Source organism: Mesoplodon densirostris, chromosome 13 (genome assembly GCF_025265405.1).
Source record: "Mesoplodon densirostris isolate mMesDen1 chromosome 13, mMesDen1 primary haplotype, whole genome shotgun sequence".
NCBI classification, from domain to species: Eukaryota; Metazoa; Chordata; class Mammalia; order Artiodactyla; family Ziphiidae; genus Mesoplodon; species Mesoplodon densirostris.
Genome location: NC_082673.1, coordinates 29,836,864 through 29,863,900, shown reverse-complemented (window position 1 = coordinate 29,863,900; position 27,037 = coordinate 29,836,864). Strand labels below are relative to the sequence as shown.

The 27,037-nt window shown below is 35.1% G+C and overlaps 1 protein-coding gene and 1 pseudogene across 1 annotated transcript in view; one reads left to right on the top strand and one right to left on the bottom strand.

Annotated features, from left to right (window-relative positions):
• The window catches only part of CNBD1 (cyclic nucleotide binding domain containing 1), a 329,575-nt gene that overhangs the window by 61,782 nt on the left and 240,756 nt on the right, over positions 1–27,037 (bottom strand).
• LOC132500967 (ornithine decarboxylase-like) lies at positions 20,514–25,614 on the top strand (annotated as a pseudogene).

Genomic DNA, 27,037 nt, shown 5'->3' with positions numbered 1-27,037 from the left:
ATCAAACATTTAGAGAAGGGCTAACACCTAAACTTCTCAAAATCTTCCAAAATATAACAGAGGGAGGAGCACTCCCAAACGCATTTTATGAGGCCACAATCACCCTGATACCAACAGCAGACAAAGATGTCATAAAGAAAGAAAACTACAGGTCAATATCACTGATGAACATAGATGAGAAATCCTCAACAAAATACTAGCAAACAGAATCCAATAGCACATTAAAAGTATCATAGACCATGATCAAGTGGGGTTTATCCCAGGAATGCAAGGATTCTTCAATATATGCAAATCAATGAATGTGATACACTATATTAACAAATTGAAGGAGAAAAAACATAAGATCCAGTCAATAGATGCAGAAAACGCTTATAGAAAAATTCAACACCCATTTAAGGTAAAAACCCTCCAGAAAATAGGCATAGTAGGAAATTACCTCAACATAATAAAGGCCTTATATGAGAACCCACAGCCAACATTGTTTTCTCACCACTATTATTCAACATAGTTTTGGAAGTTTTAGACACAACAATCAGAGAAGAAAAAGAAATAAAAGGAATCTTAATCAGAAAACAAGAAGTAAAGCTGTCACTGTTTACAGATGACATGATACTATACATAGAGAATCCTAAAGATGTTACCAGAAAGCTACTAGAGATAATCAATGAATTTGGTAAAGTTACAGTATACAAAATTAATGCACAGAAATATCTTGCATTCCTATACACTAATGATGAAAGATCTGAAAGAGAAATTAAGGAAACACTCCCATTTACCATTGCAACAAAAAGAATAAAATACCTAGGAGTAAACTTACCTAAGGAAACAAAAGACCTGTATGCAGAAAACTATAAGACAGTGATGAGAGAAATTAAAGATGATACAAACAGATGGAGAGATATACCATGTTTTTGAATTGGAAGAATCAACATTGTGAAAATGACTATACAACCCAAAGCAATCTACAGATTCAGTGCAGTACCCATCAAATTTCCAATGGCATTTTTCACAGAACTAGAACAAAACATTTCAAAATTTGTATGGAAACACAAAAGACCCCGAATTGCCAAAACAAACTTGATAAAGAAAAACGAAGCTGGAGGAATCAGGCTCCAGACTATACTACAAAGCTACAGTATCAAGACCATATGGTACTGGCACAAAAACAGAAATATAGATCAATGGAACCGGATAGAAAGCCCAGAGGTAAACCCACACACATATGGTCACCTTATTTTTGATCAAGGAGGGAAGAATACACAATGGAGGAAAGACAGCCTCTTCAATAAGTGGTGCTGGGAAAATTGGACAGCTACATGTTAAATAATGAAATTAGAACACTCCCTAACACCATATACAGAAATTAACTCAAAATTGATTAAAGACTTAAGTGTAAGGCCAGACACTCTCAAACTCTTAGAGGAAAACATAGACAGATCACTCTATGACATAAATCACAGCAAGATCCTTTTTGACCCACCTCCTAGAGAAATGGGAACAAAAACAAGAATAAACAAATGAGACCTAATTAAACTTCAAAGCTTTTGCACAACAAAGGAAACCATAAACAAGACAAAAATACAACACTCAGAATGGTAGAAAATATTTTCAGTGAAGCAACTGACCAAGGATTAATCTCCAAAATTTACAAACAACACATGCAGCTAAATATCAAGAAAACAAACAACCCATTCCAAAAGTGGACAGAAGACTTAAAGAAACATTTCTCCAAAGAAGACATACAGATTGCCAACAAACACGTGAAAGGATGCTCAACATCACTAATCATTAGAGAAATGCAAATCAAAACTACAATGAGGTATCATCCCACACCAGTTGGAATGGCCATCATCAAAAATCTACAAAGAGTAAATGCTGGAGAGGGTGTGAAGTGGGAACCCTCTTTCACTGCTGGTGGGAATGTAAATTGATACAGCCACTATGGAGAACAGTATGGGGGTTCCTTAAAAATCTAAAAATAGAACTACCATAAGATCCAGCAATCCCACTACTGGGAATGTACCCTGAGAAAACCACAAATCAAAGGAGTCATGTACCACAATGTTCATTGCAGATCTATTTACAATAGCCAGGACATGGAAGCAACCTTAATGTCCATCGACAGATAAAGAAGGTGTGGCTCATATATACAATGGAAATTTACTCAGCCTAAAAAAGAAATAAAATTGAGTTATTTGTAGTGAGGTGGATGGACCTAGAGTCTGTCATACAGAGTGAAGTAAGTCAGAAAGAGAAAAATAAATACCATGTGCTGACACATATGTGCAGAATCTAAAAAAAATTTTAAAACAATATTCTGAAGAACCTAGGTGTAGGACAGAAATAAGGACACAGGCATAGAGAATGGAATTGAGGACACAGGAAGCGGGAAGTGTAAGCTGGGATGAAGTGAGATAGTGGCATGGACTTATATATACTACCAAATGTAAAACAGATAGGTAGTCGGAAGCAGCTGTATAGCACAAGGAGATTAGCTCTGTGCTTTGTAACCACCTAGAGGGGTGGGATAGGGAGGGTGGAAGAGATATACAAAAGGGAGGAGATATAGGGACATATGTATATGTATAGTTGATTCACTTTGTTTTAAAGCAGAAACTACCACACCATTGTAAAGCAATAATACTCCAATAAAGATGTTAAAATATCAACCAATCAGTCAATATAAAAAGAAAGAAAGAAGCAGTATTTAACTGAGAAACAAAGAGTTTTATTTCTTCAAGGACACATAGCTAATGGTGATTGAAAATGAAATACTGAAAATTGCTAAGTGAAGAAATCATGCTAACACACACACACACACACACAGAGAGAGAGAGAGAGGAGGAATTCTGAATGTAAGAAAAATTTCATTCAGGAGGAGTTACCAAGAGGCCCATGATGGTCTCCAAAATTGAAAGTAAACTTCAGAGATGCTGATTAATTTTTACTTCTCAGTGACCTATAGATATCAAAGAAAGTATCTTTAGGTCCTATCATAAAGCAATCAATTTTTAACTGGAATTAAATATACTTGGAGATAGAGTTGATTCATATATTTGAAGAGCTGTCAAATTAAAGAGGGATTAATATAATTGTGTCTGGCATTTTGTGTAGAAGGTATAAAGAGGTCACTTTTTTCCAATTAAAAAGCACAATTGAAATATTAAAGAAAATAAAACATACCCTTGGGCATGTATATACAAAATTCAAATATTAGCTCTCTATCAAAGTCCTCCTGCTGTTTGAGTTCAATTTTTCTTTTAATAATAGTTAAAAATAACCAACCAAACAGAAAGCAACAGGGGGCTCAGTCTCATGTACTGTAGGAAACTTGATAATCATCTAATATCCCTGAGAATTGGGGGGAAGTTTATGTTTCTTCCAATTGCTTCTTGTTGTTCTCCTATTTTCACTGAATACTTAAGCTCTGTTCTGGACAGTAGAATTTGCTGTGGTCGGTTTTATTTTATTTTTACTTTTAAAAAACATCTTATCTTTCCCACATATGATATATCAGATAGAGAACAGATTACCACTTGTTTTTAATTTTGAATATTTTAACTAATGTTATCAAGTGATTCTTTTACAAGGATTGGACAAGAGCAGTGGCGTTCAAACACACACACACACAGTCACTTTGTTCAAACTAAATCTTACATAGACTGTATATAAATAAAAGCAGACCTACACTAGTTTAAGGAGTGGGAGGATAGGTCAGTTTCCATACCAGACCCATGTCTCCCCCTACACATCTGAAGGAGCAGTGAGAAATCCACAGAGCTGATATAGAATTATAGGAAAATCAAGATTCCTTTCAACATAGATGTTCTATTATCTTATTTAGTTGATTGCCCAGTATATTTTTAATTCTTTATATTATCATACACTTACAAGGAATTTTATTTTCTAAATCCAACCTCCTCCTTTTAAAGTAAGAAATCTGAGGCTTAGATATGTTAAGTAAATTGTTCAAGGTCACACAGATAATAAATTGTAGAGCCATGTAGTCTCACTCTGGACCCTCAGAGCTCCCAACCACTTAGCCACCACAGCCAAATCTTCATTATAGTCGTTTTCATTTTTTTGAGTTATTGGGCTAATTGAGTTAGGGCAGATTCTATTCCAGGTTTTGCTGAGTCTGACAAATAAAATAAAGAGCATAAATTTATAAATTAAAAATTTGGAACAAACGTGAATATTTATTTAGAAAGGGAAGGAAGGGTAATAAATTATCATTACATATTTTTAAAAGCTACACAATTTCAAAACACCACAAAATCCAGAAAAATAATATAGTATTTTTATTAATTAGTTGTATATCCATTAGATTTAATTTTCTAAAATTTTTACTACATTTCTTATATATTTTTACCTCTTTGTATGACACCAATTTTATATCATTTCTATTGAAAAGAATATTCTCTCAAGCTTGGTTGGTAAAATGTTTTTAATTATTCTTAATAATTTAGAAATGCTTCTTTTTTAAACGTTAGAATTCCTGTCATATTTAGGAAAATCTAAGTCCACATTTCTTTCATGTGTGGGCTTTAAGATTTGGAAAGCTCTTCCATGGATTCAGTTATCTCGTCATACATTTCGAAGTATGTGCCATTCGACTGCCAACATGTTTCTGGTATCAGGTTGCCATAGGATGGTTGTATAAGGTGATGACAGCTCTGACCCGTGTCAGGATGCTGTTGGGTCCACTCAGTAGTGATAGGGTTAATCTTGACAGCCATTCATACACTAGGAAAGCGAGCAATAATAACTTGCGTGTACAGCAATGACTAAGAACGAAAAATTAAATCCCACTAGACCAAAATGAAAAGTATCTTTAACTCAAATTTCCCTAAACTGAATCCACAAAATGCCAGAAGCCACTCCAATGCCAGGTGTCATGAATGTGTAAGAAAAGAAAGTTGACAGGCTAAGAGAAAACAATTGATTAAAGTTAAAATGTCTTCCTTTTGCAAACGTTACAAAAAATTTATGAGCACGTGAATACATTTCTAAGGCCTCTCTCAGGTCTGTGGAAGGAACCTAGGCAAATCAAATGACAGGCCTAAAGCTTGAGCTTCATTACCTTTAGGTTATGGTCTGAGTTAAGGTCTAGTCATTAAGCAAAAGAAAGAGTAAAAAGAAAATAGCTTTATAATCAGACTGGATTAAAAACTGAAGGCTTTGAATCTGGAGTGAAAAGAGGTAGAAATTTTATAAAGGCATGAAAGCGAGGAACACAGAGCAAAGTAAAGGTATGAGCCTGAATCAAAGGCCATGGAGGAATTTGCTCAGATTTACAATTTGGGGGAAAAAATGTTGGAAATTATAGTGTGGATTATCAGCTGGAAGTAGAATACCAGGGAGTGTGTTCCATTTGTTTATATCTGTCCCTAGAGCACACACCCTGTGCACCAAGCCATCGGAATTCCTCAAGGAACCTAGAAACTTGCTGTAATTTGATGGTATTATGTGTGGGAATACAAAAACATTTTCAGAAACTTCACAGCTAAAATTCCTAAGTTTTAGCAAGAATATAACATTTGATCAAATGTTCTGTGAACCACAGATTATTGGTATAGAAAAATCCAACAGAAAAGGTCACTTTAATTAAAGGATGCCCACACACATACACTTGGACCTCCTTAATAGTTTTAAAAGTGGCATTTATGACAATAACTATATTATTTAAAACAGTTAAAAATGTGATTTTTCTCCAAATGTCATTTATTTTTGTACATTTTCCCCTTACACTTTCAAGTAGTCCACTATAAAATTATTTTCCTGGAATCTAGTGTGTACCTGAATTTTTCTTGTATCATTAATATGTACATCACCTTCTGTCTGACTTTGAATTGCCTAATCAGTCAAGAATGAATGAACAGAATAACAATATATTTTATTTGATTATCCAAATTCAGATGACAAATGTTGATCATTATCAGTTTTTCCAGAAATTAGGTTTGGTCATTCATGAAGAGCAGACATCAGAATTACAGTATGATTTGGATTATCTTTGCTATTCTTATACACAGTTGAAAATTAAATGATTAGTGACAGCAACTGTAACTCTTCTTTTCAAGCTATATATATATATATAATGATTAGAAAATAGATATTTTAAAAATGTCTCTCCTTGTTGTTTGAAGTGGATGAGCTGGGCTTTTCCATGGGAGAGAATTTAAAAGACATGTATTTCCAAAATAAAATAGCAAATCTCCTTTCATTTCACAGGGACACGACTGAAGAAAATAATAAACCAGTCTGTTGATTGAAATTTTTAGGAGAAGGGATCATAAAACAATTTTCAAAGAACTTAATTTATCTACATATTTATGAATCCAACACCAAATTTGAGAAATTTGAGAATCCTCAGGAAAGGTACCTCATCAAAGAGCACTTTCTTTCACACACTCAGTTCCTGAGACCTGAGTGGTTAACAGTAGCAACAGAAAAAAGGGCATAAGTAAGGCCTCAAAATATTTCAAAAGTCACCTGCATTCTCACTTCATAAACCCAGTCAGCATCAGTAAATAAGATAACCATGGATTACCAAAATAAACAGATGTTTAGATATTCTATTTTAGGTTCTCTACATCTTTTGTCCTTACATATTTGAAAGAGCTGTTTCTAAGACACAAAACTGATGTGATGGATTTCTGTGTAAGAGAGACAGACAAGCAATTTTATCAGGAATCTTAATTATTCTTAACTTAATCACCTTATTTCTCTTCTTGGTGCTCAGAAGGATGTAATTGCTACAAGTCAGAATCAGAAGGCAAGAAATAGCTTCTACCCCCATTTGGATTTTTGAGGTCAGCTTAAAAAAGAGCCCCCATTCTCTGGTCATTCATTCATTTCTTTATTTAGCAAATAATTTTGTGCAATGATTAATTTTCAGGTATTATTCTAAATGTTGGCATACAGCAAAGAAAAATACGAATATGTTTCTTGCCTTACACAACATAAAATCCAGTGGGGAAATCATAAATTAAAAGAAACTTATATCTGTGAAACTTCTATAAAACTGCTATAAAAGGGAGAACACCGTTTCTATGGAAAGTAATAGAGAGACATATCTAGTCTAGTTGGGTCAAAATTATTCCCCAGAAATGTTAGCAATATAAACTGACACCTGAACAATAAGTTGGGCAATGGGGAAAGGGAGGATATCAGTGTAGAAAGTATAAGGAATTGCATGTCCAAAGGTCCAGAGTCAAGTATTCAAGAAACACGGAAGGCCCAGAGGAATCAGATCAGAGAGGTCAATGAGGAAATTGGACAATAAGTGAGGCACAAGTGACAGGAAAGGCAAAATCCTAGGGGGCATTGTAAACTCTGTTAAGAATTTTAGACTGTGCCATAAGAAAAGGTAAAGTCATCCAAGGGCTTTCACTAAGAGTAATAACTACAGGGTTTTACATTTTTGAAAGTTCACTCTGGCTATACAGAGGAGGGTGGGTTAGAGTATTGTAAAACTAATGCACTGAGATCAGTTAGAAGGCTATTATAGCAGATTGTACAATGAACAATTCCATCTAGCAGGTCAAGTTTTTAAAATTAGCTTGGAATATATTTAGTGAGCTTAATAAGTCAAGGAAAAAGCAGTACAATTCCATGTTAAGAACACTCTTCCATGGGAGTATCACTGATATCACCAGTAGTATCAATATCATAACTGGAGAGACTCCTTTTGTCAGGATGACTGACTGATAATGACAGTTTAAAATTGTTCCAGTCCAAAATAATCTGTTATGTTTAGTGTCTTGAATTTGTGACTACATTTCAGTAACTATCAAAATGCTAGCCAGAAAAAAATAAAATATAAGAAATACCCTATCATTACCCACTTTAGAAAATATTTTAGAATATTCTCTATCCTCATCTAATGTTAGGAACAAGGAAATCTACAAACTTAAATTTTATTAGGTTAGTTCTAACATTTCCATAATCAGAGGGAAAGTATATGCTTAGCAAAACCACAAATAGATATATGTATCAAATGGATGCATGGGCAGGTAGATACACAGACTATATATATATATATATATATATATATATATATATATATATATATATATATATATATAATATTTATATACCTGTATTTCACTATCTATCTATAGATATATATTTATATATCTATATATCTGAAGTAGATGTATATAGATAGATATTGAAATTGATATTGAAATTTATATCTACATATGTAATTGAAATCTATATATATATATTTACAAAATATATACATATATCTGTAGATAGCTGCTGTATAAATGTTTTAATTTTAAAAATTAAAAATGTTTTTTGAAGACTGATAATAAAAATGACAATATGGAGAAAATCTCTTAGGTTAGGCATTGAATAAAAGAAACTCAAATGCATGAGGTTGTCAATTATGTACTTCAATATTTGCTTTCTGGCAGAAAAAATTTGACACTGGAATTGATTTTTGAAACTGATGATAATTAATGCATTTCTATTTCTTTCTAGGATGCATAAAAATGCTTGAGCTAAATTTAATACTTAGACATGGCAAGTAAGTTAGCTAAGGTGGTTATTATGTCTTCTTTCCTAAACTTTGCTTCCTTGTTTCCATTGTAACAACCTTGTCATATGCATGCCTTTAGTAGAAGCCACACAAAACATTTCTGTAATATGACTTACCCTATAAATTTCAATAATAAATTTAAAATAAGAATTATTTAAATAAATTAAAAATAGGATAGGAATTCAAGACTAAATTTTAAATAGTAATCAAATTTATAGTAAATTTCAAATGAGAACATTGTATTGTGGTCCTTTGACTAAAATGAAATTTAATTGAGATATTTTATTTGGTTTTGTTTTTGTTTTTGTTTTTTTTTTTCCAGCAGTGTTATACAATGTTTTTAGAAAAATTCCTCGTTTTTTGTGGGAGTTTTTTGTTTTTTTAATTTTGGAGAGGATTGAAGTGGAAATGAATATAGTGTAATGGCTTGGACTATAGCATGAAATGAAGTGGATCAGGAAATATTTTTGGTTCTTGATTAGATTGGGCAAAGAGAGAGAAAAAATTATTGTAAGACCACCAGTTTCCTGACATAAAATTATAAGTTGGCAGAATGTATTGAGATGGAGAATACTTTAGAAGATGAAAGTTTGGTAGAATGAGCAAGGATTCAGTTTTACATTTAGAAAGTAAGATATACCAAGTGAACACATCAAGTAGGTAATAAATTATAAATAAATCCAAATCATTACAGGAAAAAAATTAAGTAAATAAATGTTTGTAGGCATCTTATGTACTAACAAGGACTAGATTTACCCTCCTACCTGAAACAACTAAAAAATAAAATATATAAAGTAATGGTTTTATAGACATTGAGCATCAGACAAAGGAAAACATTGATCCCTGGAATCAAGATACAAATGAAGGTAAGAAGAGGGGGATATCACAGGCTTGGGGATTCTCCCTGGGGAGTGAGGGTTTCAACCTACATATTAGGTACCCCAGCCCTATGGTCTGACATTGGGAAGATGAGCCCCTCTTAGCTGGTTTAAAAACCAGTGGGGTTACTGGAGGACTGTAAGAAACTGAGACTCCACTCTTGAAGAGTTCAGGCACAAACTTGCTTAATCCCAGTAACAGCAAAGAAGCAGCACTTTGAAAACTATCTGGGGCTTTAACCAGATTACCCAGACCACACCAGCCAGCCCCCCAGCCTTCACCAGGTTCCTGCTCCAGTCTCTCTTGCTCTGGTGCTGCTACCCACAAAGGCAGATGCTGCCTTTGCCAATAAGAGTGTGCATACTTGGAGGGAACTGAGCTAGTTTAGACCTGCCTCTGACTAGGGTGGTGGAAACTACCACCCCAGGAGCACACATCCCTGCACACACTTAGAAAGGAGCAAAACCAGCTAAGTAGCATTGCACCAACCCCTCTGGCCCCAGTCCAACTCTAATAAATGCATGCACATGAGGGAGTGGGGGGGGCAGTGAAAACGATACAGAATTGCAACCTCAAGTCCTCAAGCCCTGACCATTACCTCAACCAAGGCAGAGACTATCATCACACTCTAGAGGAACAGAACTCCCTCAGGGTTCTTGCTCCTGTCCCTTGTACACTGACCCTACCACCAATAGGGTGGTGATGGCCATTGAGCATACAACAAGCCCCTGCTTGAACTTGACTCTGGCTCTAACACCTTCAGCTCCATCCCTACCTCCCACCAAGTCAGTGGCTGCCAGCACACCCCAGGAGAAGATGCTGCCCATGCTCACTTCAGATTCACCTCTCCCACTAAAGCCACTGGGTACAAACAGACTGTATAGGGATTCTCCTACACAGAACACACCTTCAAGACCAGGATAGCTAACTGATTCACCTAACTTCATAGATAGAAAGTTAAAGAAAATAAGACAGAGGAATATCTTTCAACTGAAAGAACAAGAAAAAAATGCTTAAAAAAAGAACCCTGAAGAAGCAATTTACAGAGATAAGTAATTTACCTGACAAAGAGTTCAAAGCAATAGTAATAAGAAAGCTAATTGAACTTTGGAAAAGAATAGATAAACAGAGTGAGAATTTTAACAGGGAATTGGAAAATATAAAAATGAACTAGTCAGAGCTGAAGAATACAATAACTGAAATGAAAAGTATGCTAGATGGAGTTAATAGCAAATTAGATGACATAGAACATGTAAGTGATCTAGAAGATAGAATAAGGGAAATTACCCAATCAGAACAGCAAAAAGAAAAACAAAATTTTAAAAATGAGAATAGTTTGAGGGACTTCTCTGATAACATTAAGTGTACTAATATTCACATTATAGGGAATTCCAGAAGAAAACAGAGAAGAGGGTCAAAAAAGTATTTGATGAAATTATGGCTGAAAACTTCCCAAACCTGAAGAAGGAAATATAGAAATTTCCAACAAGATAAACCCAAAGAGACCCACACCAAGACATATCATAATTAAAATGACAAAAGTTAAAGATAAAGAGAGAATTTAATGGAAGTAAGATACAAAGTCACGTACAAAGGAACCCACATAAGGTTATGAGCTGACTTTTCTGGAGAAATACTGCAAGCCAGAAGAGAGTAGCATAATTTATTTAAAGTGCTGAAAAGAAAAAAACTACAACCTAGGATCCAGCTAGGTTATCATTTAGAATTTAAGGAGAGATACAGAACTTATTAGGACAAGCAAAAACAAAAAGAGGTCAGAGGTCATCAATACTGAATAATCTTACAAGAAGTGTTTAAGTGTCTTCTATAGAAAAGAAAAGGCTGGTAATTCCCTGGTGGTCCCCTACATTGGAATGTTAAGAACCCACCTTCCAATGTAGGGGGGATGGGTTGGAACCCTGGTCGGGGAACTAAGATCCCACATGCTATGGGGCAACTAAGCCAGCATGCCACAACTACTGAGCCTGTGCACGACTACCAGAGAGGAGCCCATACACTGCAACTAGAGAAGCGTGTGTGCCACATGGAAGAGCCCACATGTCACAATGAAAGATCCGTCATTCAGCAAAGAAGATCCTGTGTGCTGTAACTAAGACCCGATGCAGCCTAATAAGTCTAAAAAAAGAAAGAAAGAAAGAAAGAAAGAAAGAAAGAAAGAAAGAAAGAAAGAAAGAAAGAAAGAAAGAAAAGGCTACAACAAGAAAGAAATTATAGGAAGGGAAAAATCCACTGATAAAGGCAAATATATAGTTAAAGCTGTGGCTCAATCACTTAAATAAACTAGTATAAAGGTTAAAAGACAAAAAATTGTAAAATCTACTATAACTACAATAAACAGTTGATAAACATGAAAATGTAAAATATGACATTGACAACACAAAATGGGAGAGGTACATTATAAAAGTAGAGCTTTTAGAATGCACTTGAACTAAAGTGACTATCAGCTTGAAACAAGTAGATATAATTCTAGAGCAACACATATGAGCTCCATGGTAATCACAAATCAAAACCTGCAATAGATATACATAAACTGAAGAGAAAGAAACACAAATATAACAATAAAAAAAATCATCAAATGACAGGGAAGTGACTAAAAGAAGAAAAGAATGTGGAAGAACTACAAAAGCAACTGGAAAACAAATGAAATGTAAATAAATCAAACCTATCACCTATCAGTAATCACTTTAAACGTCAATGGACTAACTGCTCCAATCAACAGACATAAGGTGGCTGATTGAATTTTTAAAAATTTCCCTATATGCTACTTCCAAGAGACTCACTTCAGAGCTAAAGACACAGACTGAAAGTGAGAGGATGAAAAAAGATATTTCATGCAAATGGAAATGAAAAGAAAGCTGGGGTAGCAATACTCATATCGGACAAAGTAGACGTTAAAACAAAGTCAGTAATAAAAAAACAAAGAAGGGCACTATATAATGATAAAGGTACCAATACAAGAAGAGGATATAAGATTCATAAACATATATGTACCGAATATAGGAACACCTAATTATGTAAAACAAATATTAACAGACATAAAGGGAGAAATTGACAATAATACAATAATAGTAGGGGACTTTAACATCCCAGTTACATTAATGGACAGGTCATCCAGACAGAAAACCAATAAGGAAACAGAGGCCTTAAATGGCACATTACATCAATTGGACGTAATTAACACTTACAGGACATTACATCTAACAACAGCATAAAACACATTCTTTTCAAATACACATGGAACATTCTCCAGGATAGATCACATGATAGGTCACAAAACAAAGCTCAACAAATTTGAGAGGATGGAAATTATATCAAGAATCATTTCTGACCATAACAGTATGAAACTAGAAATCAATTACAGGACGAAAAATGGGAAAAACACAAACACATGGAGACTAAACAGCATGCTGCAAAATCTAGACATAGCTGTGTTAATCATTCTTCCCCCAGAAAGACTCTTTAAAATAAGAATATAAAAACAATAACAAAACGTTAAGGAGATAAGGGGGGATGTCATCAGTTAGCAGATAAGAGGATCCATCAATTTTCTATGGGGGAGGGAAAAATGTATGGAAATGTAGAGACAAATGAAGCACAGTGGAGAAATACAAAGCCTAGATCATTCATAGGAGAGGCAGCTGCATCAGAGGAGATGATCTGCATGCTTTGTAGAACTCAAAGAGACCCTACGCTAGAGATGTATCTAGCAAATAAAATGAAGGAAAAAAATAGAAGTGGAGTTGCAAACAGAATGGTTAGTTGAAGGTCATTATTCGGCAAATTATTTCTTAAACTAGAATGAAAACAGAAGGATGCATGTAATTGATAGGAAGTCATAATTGAGACATCACATAACATAACATATTTGGTGTAATTTTTAAGAAATATTTTCAGAACTGAGGCAAAGTGGTAATTCAGTGATAGTTGTTAACCAAAATGTACAATGTGTTTTCCAAAATACATGTTAAAAATGTATCTGTAGAATAAATTCATCATTATTTCTGAAAACAACCAACTTGTATTTAAAATACAGTAAATAAGTTGTTTTCCTTCACCCTATCTTTCCTAATATTTTTAGAAAATATAATCTGTGGGTTTTTAAAATTTCTACATGCATTTCCTGGCAGTCTCATGTTTGCCTTGATTTCTATTTTCAGGCAGTGGCTCTAAGATGTAGGTTTTCACCTCTTCTCTCTCTCAACTATTTTATAGATTTTTCTGCTTAGATGTCTTACTAATTAATCACAAAAAATAAATCATCCATGTCAACTATAAATTGCTTACTTTGGAGCTGTTTAAGCATGTTTTCTTTTTCTTCATATTCAGAGTAGAACTACATTTAATCTCTTCTTTAAAAGAGCAAAAATTTAATTTAGTCGATTTTTAGATCTCTTCAAAATAATTCTTTCTCTTGAAAACTATAATCATAATATTTTAATAGTCTTCATACTAATATCTGATGTTTTAAAATGCAGTTTCCAAAGCAAATTCTATACATTCTTATTAACATCTTATGGTTTCAACTAACCCCAAATGTAATAAAATTATTTCTTCAATGTTTCCTACTTATTTAAACTCAATTATTCTATTGAAGACTTTAATCCTTGTGCTTTATGGAAACTAATTATTCAGGGATTTAATTACTTTTCTAGAAATGTTCAAGACCTTGGTTCTAGTTATTTACTGCCATTGAACTGAATCTCCATCTTAAGTTCGGTGAAACACTGGTGCCTTCTGGGTATATTTTGAGGGTAGTGTCTAGAGAATATGACCACTTCTTATACTTCACTGTTATGAATTTGATCCAATCCTTATCTTTCTTCTGGATTAATATAATATTTTTGTAAATGTTCCCCCTATTTCACCCCTGCTCCATACTGCAGAAAGAAGAGTCCTTTGAAAATATGTCAAGATTTGTCCTTGGATTCCACTAGGCTCCAAGTAAAAGTCCAAATCTTTTACAATAAGCCAAGCTACCTCTTTAACCTCACCTTCTAAAGTCTCAAATTCTTCATTACCATTGGTCTCTTTGGTACCCTTCAAACATGCCAAGTAAACTCCCACCTTAGGGTTTTTGCATTTCCTATTTCCTCTGCTTCAGATGTTCTCTTTCAAGGTATCTATATTGTAATGTTACCTCACTCCATGTTTCTCCTCAAATGTCAGCTTCTTAGTAAAACTTTCTCTGAATACTTCTAGATATGATTGAATTATCCACCCAAACTCCTACTAAGACCCATAACTCCCTAATTTTTGTTCATAATACTAATTACATTCAAATACATCATGTATTTTCTTTTTTTTGCTGTTGGAGATCATCTCCTATTAGAATATAAGTAAAGAAAGGCAAGGTTTGTATCAGGTTCTGTACTATGAACAGTGCTAAGATGCTCAATATATATTTGTGGAATAAATGAATTATTTTACCATTTTCTTAGGCTACTTCTGCTTACTGATGCATTCTCCAAATTGCTTTCAAGCTTCATGTCTATCAGTTTGCTTAAAGCAAGTGAATTTTACATTAGTGTCTATCATTACCACATTATATTACATATCTCTCTATATACCTTTCTACAACTACCCAAACTCATGCCATCTAAATCCAAACCTTTTATTTATTCAAATTATCCTCAGAGCTGTCTTCTTTCTAGTATACTAGAAAACTCTGATCATTTTTATAATACATGTAATTCTACTACACTATAAGGTTTTATAACTTCATTTACTATAACATGATCAATTAATTAAGGAATATGAATTACATTTATTTCATAATTACCAGTTACAATGTGAATAAAATAGAAAGCCAGAACTTATGAGTAGTAATAAAACTTTAAGTGTTTTGTGTTTTTATAAAAATGTGTGATAAAAATGATAACAATGCAGATTTGTTCAGTTATGTGATAGGATTTAGAATTATGCAATTGTACTATAAAAAGCAAAAAAAACAAAAAAGTCCAGTATTGGCATTCCTATAGGAAAATATCACCATGATATTGAGGATAAAATACTCTAAATCCCAATCTTTCTCTCCATTGGAACAATGATTTTATAAAATGATTTTCAATGTTCTGAGGTTTCTTACGAATAAAACTATTGTCATAGCAAGAGTCTATTCTTAGCAGAACTAGCCATACTATTATAATTGGAATCATGACAATTACTACTTAAATATTCCCTTTACATTATACTTCCACTTTATATCCCTTTACTGTTTCCTACTCTCTCCACAGGAAAAAAAAAGATTACATATAGGGCTTCCCTGGTGGCACAGTGGTTGAGAGTCTGCCTGCCGATGCAGGGGATATGGGTTCGTGCCCCAGTCCAGGAAGATCCCACATGCTGTGGAGTGGCTGGGCCCGTGAGCCATGGCCACTGGGCCTGCGCGTCTGGAGCCTGTGCTCCACAATGGGAGAGGCAACAACAGTGAGAGGCCCACGTATCGCAAAAAAAAAAAAAAATTACATATAATAATAAAAATAATTAACATCTGAATAGCATTTTGACATTTTCAAAGCAGTTTTACTTATATAGCCTCATTTAATGTTAACAACAATGCTGTAAATTGATATTATTTTCATTATTTAAAGAACGTGATGAGCCCTCGATTTCAAGATAATACTGATAGTGTCAGACACAACTTAAGCCTAGTTCTAGATATCATTTTTCCTTGTCCTGTCACTCTGCATAAGAATAGAGAAATAACATGTTTTTAAAATAATTTTATCCAAATGACTGTTGTTTATGGTTATCTTTATTTTTCATAATTTATGAAGACATCAATGATAAGGTGAATAAACAAATAATATCTGTTGTATCTTGTATTACAAATATTAAATTAAAACTGAAAAGTCAGGAAATATTCCTAGTAAGAATTATGAAAAAGTAAGTTTTAATCTGAGTTAACAAACTGACATAATCCTTGACAGACTGCCTTCAGTGTAAGCAGGATTTAATTAAGGTTATTACTGGACTAGATAGTCAAATAATGGAAGACTAAGGGAACATAATAAAGATATACAATCATATTTTCTGGATGAGTAAATCACAATATATTTATTTAGGACTGTCATGTGCAGCTATATTGGAAATGAAGCAAAAAGAAAAATATGCCCCCTGTATATATACTTACCAAAATACGCCCCCATATTTTGAGCCTAGTGGAAAATATGAATAAAAAGCTCTATAATAAAAAAAAATGAGTATGTGTAAAGCCCTGCATTCCACAATCTGTTCACACACCATTGTCAACCTTCATAAACCCACCTAGCAGGGACCCGACTACCCAGTGGTTCAGAAACTGTGGGAAGATGGAAAACAACAGTAATTGTCATTGAACAAAAATGCACCATCATAAAACAAACCAAGAAAACTAGTCTGTCTATTTAAAATTTTGATATTTTATCATAGATTTTTACATTAATTTTTATTTTTCAAAACACTGCATTAAAAATATTTTATCTTGTTTACTGAGATTTTTGGTACACGCCCTTCAATCTGGCACATCATCTTAATCCCAACACTGTCTCCAGGTACATTTATAAGTATCACTGAAAAAAAGATGACAGAAAAGCTGTAACTATAGGTTGAAATAATCTACCTCAACAACAAAAAGTGCATGTTCTATTACACCATAGCATATTAAGCTAATGAGTTCTTATGTCACACTTCCAAATCTAAATCTTAACTTCCAAAGAATTAACTCTATAACCATAAACCTGGCAACATTTCCATGATATAGTAGGTAACTGAGAAAAACAATCCAAAGTATATCAGTATTATGCTAATATTGTAAAATTAATGATAATAAATCATTCTGATCATACACACATCTATACAACAATGTGTAACATTTTAAAAAGTTATATTTGAAGAGAAAAAGAGGAAGAAAAGGTGGAAATAAGCCAAATTTCTAAATGACATTTTAAAATAAATGTCCATACAAACAGAGCATGCATGTTATGATTTCATTTATATAAGTGTAAATGTGTTTGAATATGGTATTGAAGAGATACTTGAAAGGATGGTCACAAAAATGTTAATTATGATAACATCAAAGTTGTGGGATTTAAGGTAAATGTTTTCCAAGTAAATGTTGAACTTTTTCACAATTAATATATATTATTTCTATGACCAAAAATTTTACATAGTTTATAAGATCACATAGCAGCAACTGCATTTGAGCTTCAAAAATGAATTTGAGGTCTTTGTTCAAAATGACAGACTGAGCATGAGCTATAATTCCCTTAGTATTAAAAAATAAACATTAAATGAATAATTATATATTCTGTTGAAAAAGGAAAAATATTTTGTGTGTGTGGTGAGGATGCAGAGCTCTTGACACTGGTTGTTCATGGGAAGCTTCTCTCAGAGAAGAATATTTAATGGTAAACAGAAGTATAAGGAAGAGCCAGCCATATATTTTTGTGACAAGAATAGTTGGGAAAGAACTGTCCAAATAGAAATAAGCACATGTGCAAAGATCAGAAATCCTGAGGGAGAAAAGAGAAGCTGACCAGAGATTTGGATAGCCAGAGAACAATGAGAAGGCTAGACTTTGGGAAGAATGGGCAGGGCCAGATCCCCCAAGGTACCTGTGGACTTGCTAAGGAGTTTAGTGTTTTTGTTTGTTTGTTTGTTTGTTTGTTTTTGAGTTTAGATGTTATTAGAAGAGCAATGGTAAATCAGTAAGCAGATTTAACTGGAGAACCAATGAACTTCAGTTTGTGTTTTGAAAAGAGTATTCCAGCAGCTATGTAAGTACCAGACTGGAAGGCAGAAGCAGTGGACACTGAGAACCTACAAAGGAGGCTATCACAGTGCCCAAGTGGAAAGTTATGGTGACTTGCTCAGAGATTGAGGTCAGTGTGAAGGGGATGAAGCAGACAAAACCAAGATATATTTTGGAGTTAACCCTGAAAAGACTTACTGATATTCAGATGTAAAAGGGATAGAAAGTATTATGCATAATGCCTATGTTTGTCACTTCAATGAATCCTCATCTGATTTATGGAGAGAGAAGAAAATGGAAAAGAAACAGCTTTAGAGTAATTGGGAATGAGGCAGGTGGACAAAGGAAACTGAGAGTTCTAGTTTGGGTATGGTAAGTAGAAGATGACAAAAAGATGGCTCAATACATGAATGCAGAGTTCAGAGAAAGTCATGGTTTATTTGTTTTTGTAATCTCCCAATGGCTAAAAACTAATTTTGTTTCACAAGTTCATAACATTTTACTTGGAAATTTTACCTGTAGAAAGTTCTAGTTAGGAAATAAAAGTGTGGACATAAATTCATTTATAATAATTTCATCATACATGATAGCAAAGAAATTAGGTGAATGTGAATATATAATAAACGATACTACAAAGAAAAGTCAGACGGGATTTGGTGACTTGTTAGATGGTGCTAAGGGCATTGTTTTATGATAAAGTTAGTATTACAAGCTAGAGCTGAAGAAAAGTGTATTATAGAAAGCTCTTTGTACTTTTTCCTTCCTTCTGTTGTTTATACCTATGATAAACAATATATTTACATATTTTAATACCATATTTCAGAAAAATATAAAATTTTTGTATAAAATTAAAACACATAAGGGTTTGTTCTAATAAATAACATTTGGAAATGAATTTTTTATAATACCATTTGCATAAAAATAACTTGAAATATAGAAATACTTCAAAATGGCAAAAGTTAATTACCTTATTTTTTTATCCATTCATCCACCCTCTCTTTTGATTGGAGCATTTAGTCCATTTACATTTAAAGTAAATGTATAAAGTATATGTATAGCTGATTTGCTTTGTTATAAAGCAGAAACTAACAGACAATTGTAAAGCAACTATACCCCAACAAAGATGTTAAAATAAATAAATAAATAAAAGGAGGAGACAACTGCAAAAATAATAAAAAATTTTAAAAAATAAATGTTGATAGGTATGTAATTATTTACATTTTTTTTACTTGTATTCTGATTATTTTTGTAGCTCTTCTCTGTTCCTTTCTGCTTCTCTTTTTATCTTCCCTTGTGATTTGATAACTTTCTTTAGTGTTATGTCTACATTTCTTTTTTCTTTATTTTTTGTATATCTGTTACATTTTTTTGTTTGTTTTGTGTTTTGTTTTGTGTTATGAACGTGTGTATATAGCAATCTATTTTAAGTTGATAGTGACAAATTTGAGTGCATTCTCAAAGCAGCACATTTCTACAGCCCCTCCATCATTTAATGCTTTTGATGTCATATTTTACATCTTTTTATTTTGTGTGACTCAACTATTTTAGGGATAAATGATTTTACTGTGTTTGTCTTTTAACCTTCATGCTATTTTTATAGATGTTTGATCCGCTACCTTTAGTGTATGTTTGCTTTTATCGTGAGATTTTTTTCTTTCATAAGTTTCTTGTTTCCAGTTATGGCCTTTTCTTTTCTATTTAAAGAAGTCCCTTTAAGGTCAATCCCCTCAGCGTCCACCACCACGACCCCTCTGCCAGCACTCCAGCACCACCGTGGGCCGGCAATCCTCTATGAGAGGGGGCAAAGCGGCCAGTGGCTGGATGGGTACCTGACGGGGACAATGGGGACAGCAGTGGGGCAGCCTGTGGTCCTGCATACTGGAAGGTGACATCTCCATGGGACCAGCCTGTAGTACCCATGCATTCTAAAGTGGAGAGCAAATTCTGTGTTTATCAGAACACTTCCACTGCTGTACTGAGGGCACATGCATTTTCAGTGGGACTTGAAATTACTGGAGAACTGCTTTTGGTAAAAAGCTGGCAACAATTTCCTTAATATCCATGTCTTAATTTTCTGTTTTGTTGTGTTTCAGAAAGACATCAAGAAACTATGGGGCCTCCCTGGTGGCGCAGTGGTTGAGAGTCCGCCTGCCGATGCAGGGGATACGGGTTCGTGCCCCGATCTGGGAGGATCCCATATGCCGCGGAGCGGCTGGGCCCGTGAGCCATGGCCGCTGGGCCTGCGCGTCCGGAGCCTGTGCTCCGCAACGGGAGAGGCCACAACAGTGAGAGGCCCGCATATCGCAAAAAAAAAAAAAAAAAAAAAAAGAAACTATGAACAACTTTGGTAATGAACAGTTTGACTGCCATTTCCTGAATAAAGGCTTTACTGCAAGGACATTCTGGGCCAAAAAAAAAAAAAAATTAATGAAATTTCTTGTTCTGATGATAAGGCTGCCTTCTATGTTGTAGACCTGAGAGATATTCTAATGATATAACTGAGATGGTTAAAAGCTCTTCCTCTGGTCATCCCCTTTTATGCAGTCAAATGCAGTGATAGCAGAACCCCAGTGAAGACCTTAGCTTCCATCAGAACAGGATTTGACTGTGTCTGCAGACCGAAATACAATTGGTGCAGAGTCTCATGGTGCCTCCAGAGACATGCGAATTCTTGTAAACAAGTGTCTCAGATTAAGTATGTTGTCGATAATGGAATCCAGATGATGACTTTTGATACTGAAGTTGAGTTGATGAAAGTTGCCAGGGCACATCCAAAGGCAAAGTTGGTTTTGTGTGTTGCCACTGATGATTCCAAAGCAGTCTGTCACCTCAGTGTGAAATTTGGCACCAGAGTCAAAACCAGCAGGCTTCTTTTGGAATGGGCAAAAGAGCTAAATATTGACGTCATTGGTGTCCGCTTCCACATGGAAAATGCCTGTACTGATCCTGAGACTTTCATGCAGGCCGTCTCTGATGCCTGCTGTGTCTTTGACATGGTAGCTGAGGTTTATTTCCACATGTATTTGCCTGATGTTGGTGGTAGCTTTCTCGGATCTGAGAATGTTGTGTTTGAGCTGATTCCTTCAGGCATGCTGGGGGGTGGGGTTGACTACAAAGCCCAGCCTCATCTACTGCTATTTTGCTGGTCGGAGGGACTAGCCCCGAGCCAGCTGTCTACGAGGCTTGGCTGTAACTGCTGCAGCTGTACTGATAATGCAGGGCTGGCCCCTGAATGACTGGCTGCAAGACCTGATGACATTTGTCACAGGAACGCTGGTGTGGGGGGCTGGCCAGGGTGGGAGCTACTTTGGAGGGAGACCAGTGCTGGCAGAGGCTGCCCACCAGGTGGAGCAAGGCTGGCTCCCTGGAGCAAGAGCCACGTTGAAGAGGCACTAGTCCTAACCAGGGTGGCCTGCTGGGTGGGGGGGAGGGGGAGTCACTTAGGAGGGGCTGGCCAGGGTGGATGGTTTGGGTGGGGGAGTCCTCAGGGGAATACCGGGACCGAGCACATGGTGTTAGGCTGATGAAGAGTGAGAGAAATGGTACCACCAGCACCAGGCCAGCTAGGCAGATGGACTGTTCCAAAAAAATGGAGGCTGCCAGCATTTTTGTCCATGGAGAAAGTCTCACCAGATCCCTGCCCTTCTGGCACACTCCCTAAAATTAGCAAATGAATCTCCTTCTTATATGACCTGGATGTTTTTCCAAGCCGTTGCCCCTGTGCTGGGACTTGGAGTAAGTAAGTTTGTGTATGAGCCCTTCAAGAGTAGAGTCTTGGCTTCCCACAACCCTCAGGCTCCCCCAAATATAAGCTCCATATTTTTCAAAAGCAGAAGTATGGGGTCTCATCTTCCAGTGCAAGTCTCCCCTGGTAGGGAGCTCAACATGGGGCTAGACCCCTTGATCTTCAGGGGACCTCTGCAGGTCCTTAATTGTAGGAAATCTGTCCTGCTAGTCTTCAGGTTGTTCTCAGAGACAGTTGTTCTATATGTAGTTGTAGTTTCCATGTGTCCTTGGAATGACATGAGCTCAGGATCTTCCTACTCCACCATCTTGATCCAGACACTCTAGTATCTCATTTATAAAATTTCTCTTTTTTATCAGTAGTTAGGTTAACCTTTTTTATAATGTATTTATTAGCCCATGAATTTTTAATTGTGAATGTACTTGTGAATCAGTGTTGATTTTTCTTTTTTTTTTAACTTTTGATCCCCTTCACTAATTTCTCCCATTCCCACCTCTTGCCTCCAGCAACCACCAATCTGTAGTCTTTATCTATGAGCTTGGATTTTTATTTTGTTTTGTTATCTTTTTATTCCATGTATAAGATAGATAAGATGGTATTTGTCTTTCTCTGTCTGACTTATTTCACTTAGCACACTACTCTCTTGAGCCCAAAGCATAGAGAAGAGTTCCCTTGTTGTTGTCTGTGTTGGGCGTATATATGTTTTTTTTTTGACCTATTAAAAATATAGGCACTCACTTTTATTTAAAAGTACTATTATGTCATTAGTTAGAATAAGGGTATCCTAGTGCAGTGTCTTGATCACAGGAGGCTCCAATATCCAGAAGTAAGTGCATAAGTAATTTGGGAAGCAAAAATACAGAACTAAGAACCAGTGGCCTTGGCACAACCATGATGCTTTGAAGAAATGGACCAACTGCCTTGGGTTACTTGCAGAGGTACTCTTCAGATGTCATTAGAAACTGTTTCCAGGAGAACAACTTCCACACTATGGCAGATGAAAAAGATAGTCACCCGGCATCACAACCTCAAAAGGCATGACAGAAATTTGTCACATACCCAAGAAGAAGGCAGACATAGAAGTGAGAAGTCCTTCAACTACCATCCTACTCCTGCCTCACAAAGCCACAAGGACAGAAGATCCACAGCCAAGAGCCCTGCCCCGCTCTGCACCATGCTGCATTTCATCAACTGAGACTGATTTAATTTCATTTCCTGTAGAGACTAGAAGAATAATTTCTGAATCAGTACATTTTTATATTTCCCATGAAAATTTATAGAACTTATATGAGGGTTTTTTTTTTTAATGTACAGCTTTGGGACTAAACTAAAAAATATTCTTCTGCTTCATTTAAATCAACAAAGGCCACTTGTGCTTATAAGATATAGTTTGAAAGATCATGCACTGGAAAGGATTTTGGCAAGTATGGATAAAACCTGATTCTATACTTATTTGGAATTCAGCACTAACCTTTCATAATCTAAAGCAAATAAACATCTATTGAAGTACAAGTAAAATGATACACTCAGTTTCTACTGTAAAACTTAGAGTTTGGCAGCTCGTTAACTACAAAGGAAAAAAGATTACTAGAAGCTTTTGAAATAATTGAAAGAAGTAATGGATGCCATAAGCCTCCTCAAATTGTGTAAAAGATTTATAGTTTGATCCTGCCAAATGATAACTGGCAGTCTATTAAACTGCGTGAAAAATGAGATATGTTATTTTCTGCATAATGTAACTTGCATAACAATGAAAAGTGTTTGCTAAGGAATGCTTCTGCTTTAGTTCTTGTTCACTCTCTTTAACTCCAGAAAGTGTGTTTAATGTAAACCCTTGGATTGATATTATGCTGACAATCTTCATGTAGTACTATGAACTGATTAGACTAAGAACAAGACTCAGAGTAAAATGTATTTAAATACAGTACCAGAGTATTCATTACTTTGCTGCATGACTGCAGACAGCTCTGTCTTTGGACAGACCCCCAACTCTCCAATTTATCTTGATAATTAACATAACTTGCTATTGAGCATAAACTTCATTGGATAAAAATCAAGCTCTCATTACAGTTTCCCATGATATCTTTGACAACACCACACAGTGATGGCAATTTTGATATATAATATAATCCATTTTACCAAAAACATTTATTGAGGGTTCCACATGTGTCTAGAGCCATTCTAAGAGCTTTACTCATTTAATCTTCTCATGAACCTAAAGACGAGATCCTATTATGAACCCCTCTTTGGAAAAGAGGAAATTGAGCCAGAGAGATGTTATGTAACTTTTCCAAAGTCAAAGCTGGTAAAGTGTGAAATCTATATTTTATGCCAGGCAGTTTGACTGAAGAAAGATCAAATCTAAGGCCAAATGGATAATACTCTAGGCACACTCTGTTCATCTTTTGAGGATCAGACTCTGTCCTCAGCACTTTGCACACAATAACTCATTACATTTAGTAATGAAAATAAAAACAAAAATAAACAAATGGGACATAATTAAACTTAAAAGCTTTTGCACAGCAAAGGAAACCATAAACAAGATGAAAAGACAACACTCAGAATGGGAGAAAATATTTGCCAGTGAAGCAACAGACAAAGGATTAATCTACAAAATATACAAACAGCTCATGGAGTTCAATATCAATAAAACAACCCAATTAATAAATGGGCAGAAGACCTAAATAGACATCTCTCCAAGGAGGACATACAGATGGCCAAGGGTCACAAGAAAGGATGCTCAACATCACTGATTATTAGAGAAATGCAAATCAAAACTACAATGAGGTAGCACCTCACACTGGTCAGAATGGCCATCATCAAAATATCTACAAACAGTAAATGCTGGAGAGGGTGTGAAGAAAAGGGAGCCCTCTTGCACTGTTGGTGAGAATGTAAATTGATACAGCCACTATGGAAAACAGTATGGAGGTTCCTTAAAAAACTAAAAATAGAACTACCATATGACCCAGCAATCCAACTACTAGGCATATACTCTGAGAAAACCGTAATTCAAAGGACACATGTACCCCAATACTCATTGCAGCACTTTTTACAATAACCAAGACATGGAAACAACCTAAATGTCCATCAACAGATGAACAGATAAAGAAGATGTGGTACTTATATACAATGGAATATTACTCAGACATAAAAAGGGACAAAATTGAGTCATTTGTAGAGATGTGGTTAGACCTAGAGTCTGTCATACAGAGTGAAGTAAGCCAGAAAGAGGAAAAACAAATATTGTGTATTAACACATATATGTGGAATCTAGAAAAATGGTACAGATGAACCTATTTGCAAGGCAGGAATAGATTCACAGACGTAGAAGAAGGACATGTGGACATGGTGGGGGAGGAGAGGGTTGGACAAACTGGGAGATTAAGATTGATATATATACACTACCATATGTAAAATAGGTAGCTAGTGGGAACATGCTATAAAACACAGGAAGCTTAGCTCAGTGTTCTGTGACAATCTAGATGGGTGAGGTAGGGGGGTGGGAGGGAGGTCCAAGAGGAAAGGAATATATGTATACATATAGCTGACTCACTTCATTGTACAGCAGAAACTAACAAAACATTGTAAAGCAATTATACTCCATTAAAGAAAAGTTTAAAAAAACCCTATTACACAGAATTAACCCAATTTCAGAATTTAAAAAACAAAAAATTATCAGATGTTTAGTAACTTGCTTATAATCATATTATGCAATAATTAGTGAATCCTGAATTCATCTGCCTGATTCAAAAGCCCATGCTATTGACAGGGAGAATGTATAGCCAGCTTCAGTTTACTCCAACTTTATGAGATGTATTAAATAGAGAAATCACAGCTATTTACCCAAGTCAAACTATTTTTTTCTTTTTTTTTTGTTTTGGATATCAAAAATCAAATAGACTGCACAGTAAAAGGAAAAATATACAAATGTGCTAGGAATGAAAATATATCAGTTATACAGACTCTAAAATTACAACCAAACCCTCAGGGTGTTGAAATCCCTGTGGCCCGCCTGAGCTTGTTTAAGAGGAATACTGGTCCTGGGAGTCCATTCAAGCCTCCAGGCAAAGCTCCCTCTGTATAGGTACTTCAAAAAGGAGATGGGGAAGGACAAGAGAAGAACATCAATTTTTTTTTTATGTCAGCCAAAGCACTGTCTACTGAATGCTGCAGAATGCAAAATAAATCAACTGTATCTCTATATGTAGTCAGTTATCAAATATTCCAGGTAACAGTGCAGCCATAATGTGGGGTACCAATGTATCTCTTAACTTTGGCCAAGATGGTCACCTTATCACTGTTACTTTTGGCATGCATTTTGCAATTACAGCTGACATCAAGTCACCAACTGGTATTAAGGTTTCTCTTCCATGTTGTTTCCCACTAGGTAAGCTCCATATTTATTTTTCTATTTTCAGATTTTTTGGAATGTATATATATGTACACAGAAAAGAATTCTTTTTGCATAAATTATTCAAAGTCAGCCAGACAGACCAATAATAAAAAAGCTGATTAGAAAAAAAGACTATTGTTAATCAACTTTAAAGTTCAGAAATCAAATGGTGCATAAACAATTGCTGATAACTCTGCAACATTAACTTGCTTTTTGGAGTAGATTGTTTTTTAAGATAGTGTTCATCTGCTGGTACATCTGCCATTAAAGCTCATGGATACAGAGGCTTTCTCTAAGCTTTACTATCCAAATAACTCTCCCATGCAAGGGGTCACAAACTCATTTAGCTCTGTACCTTAGACTTCAAAGTAAGTGATTTTCATCAAATTCTAGATCTTGGACCACTTCCTTCCCCCAAATGCATGTAGAAAATAAGTATATTCTTCCTCTTTTTCCTACTTCCTGACTAGAATTCTAGCAGGGAACTGCATTTCTGACTCATAATTGCTATAGCAGTATGCTTCTGAATTTTACCTTTGATAGAGAAACAAAAAGAGAATGACAGCACCATGATTTTCTATTCTTTATTCCCATAACAGACTGAAAAACCCCAACCCCGATTAAAATTAAATTTGTCAAAAGGCATTACACAGCAACATTCTTTGAATATATACCCCTGCAAAAAATAATTTCAATAGCAAACCACAAAGACATATC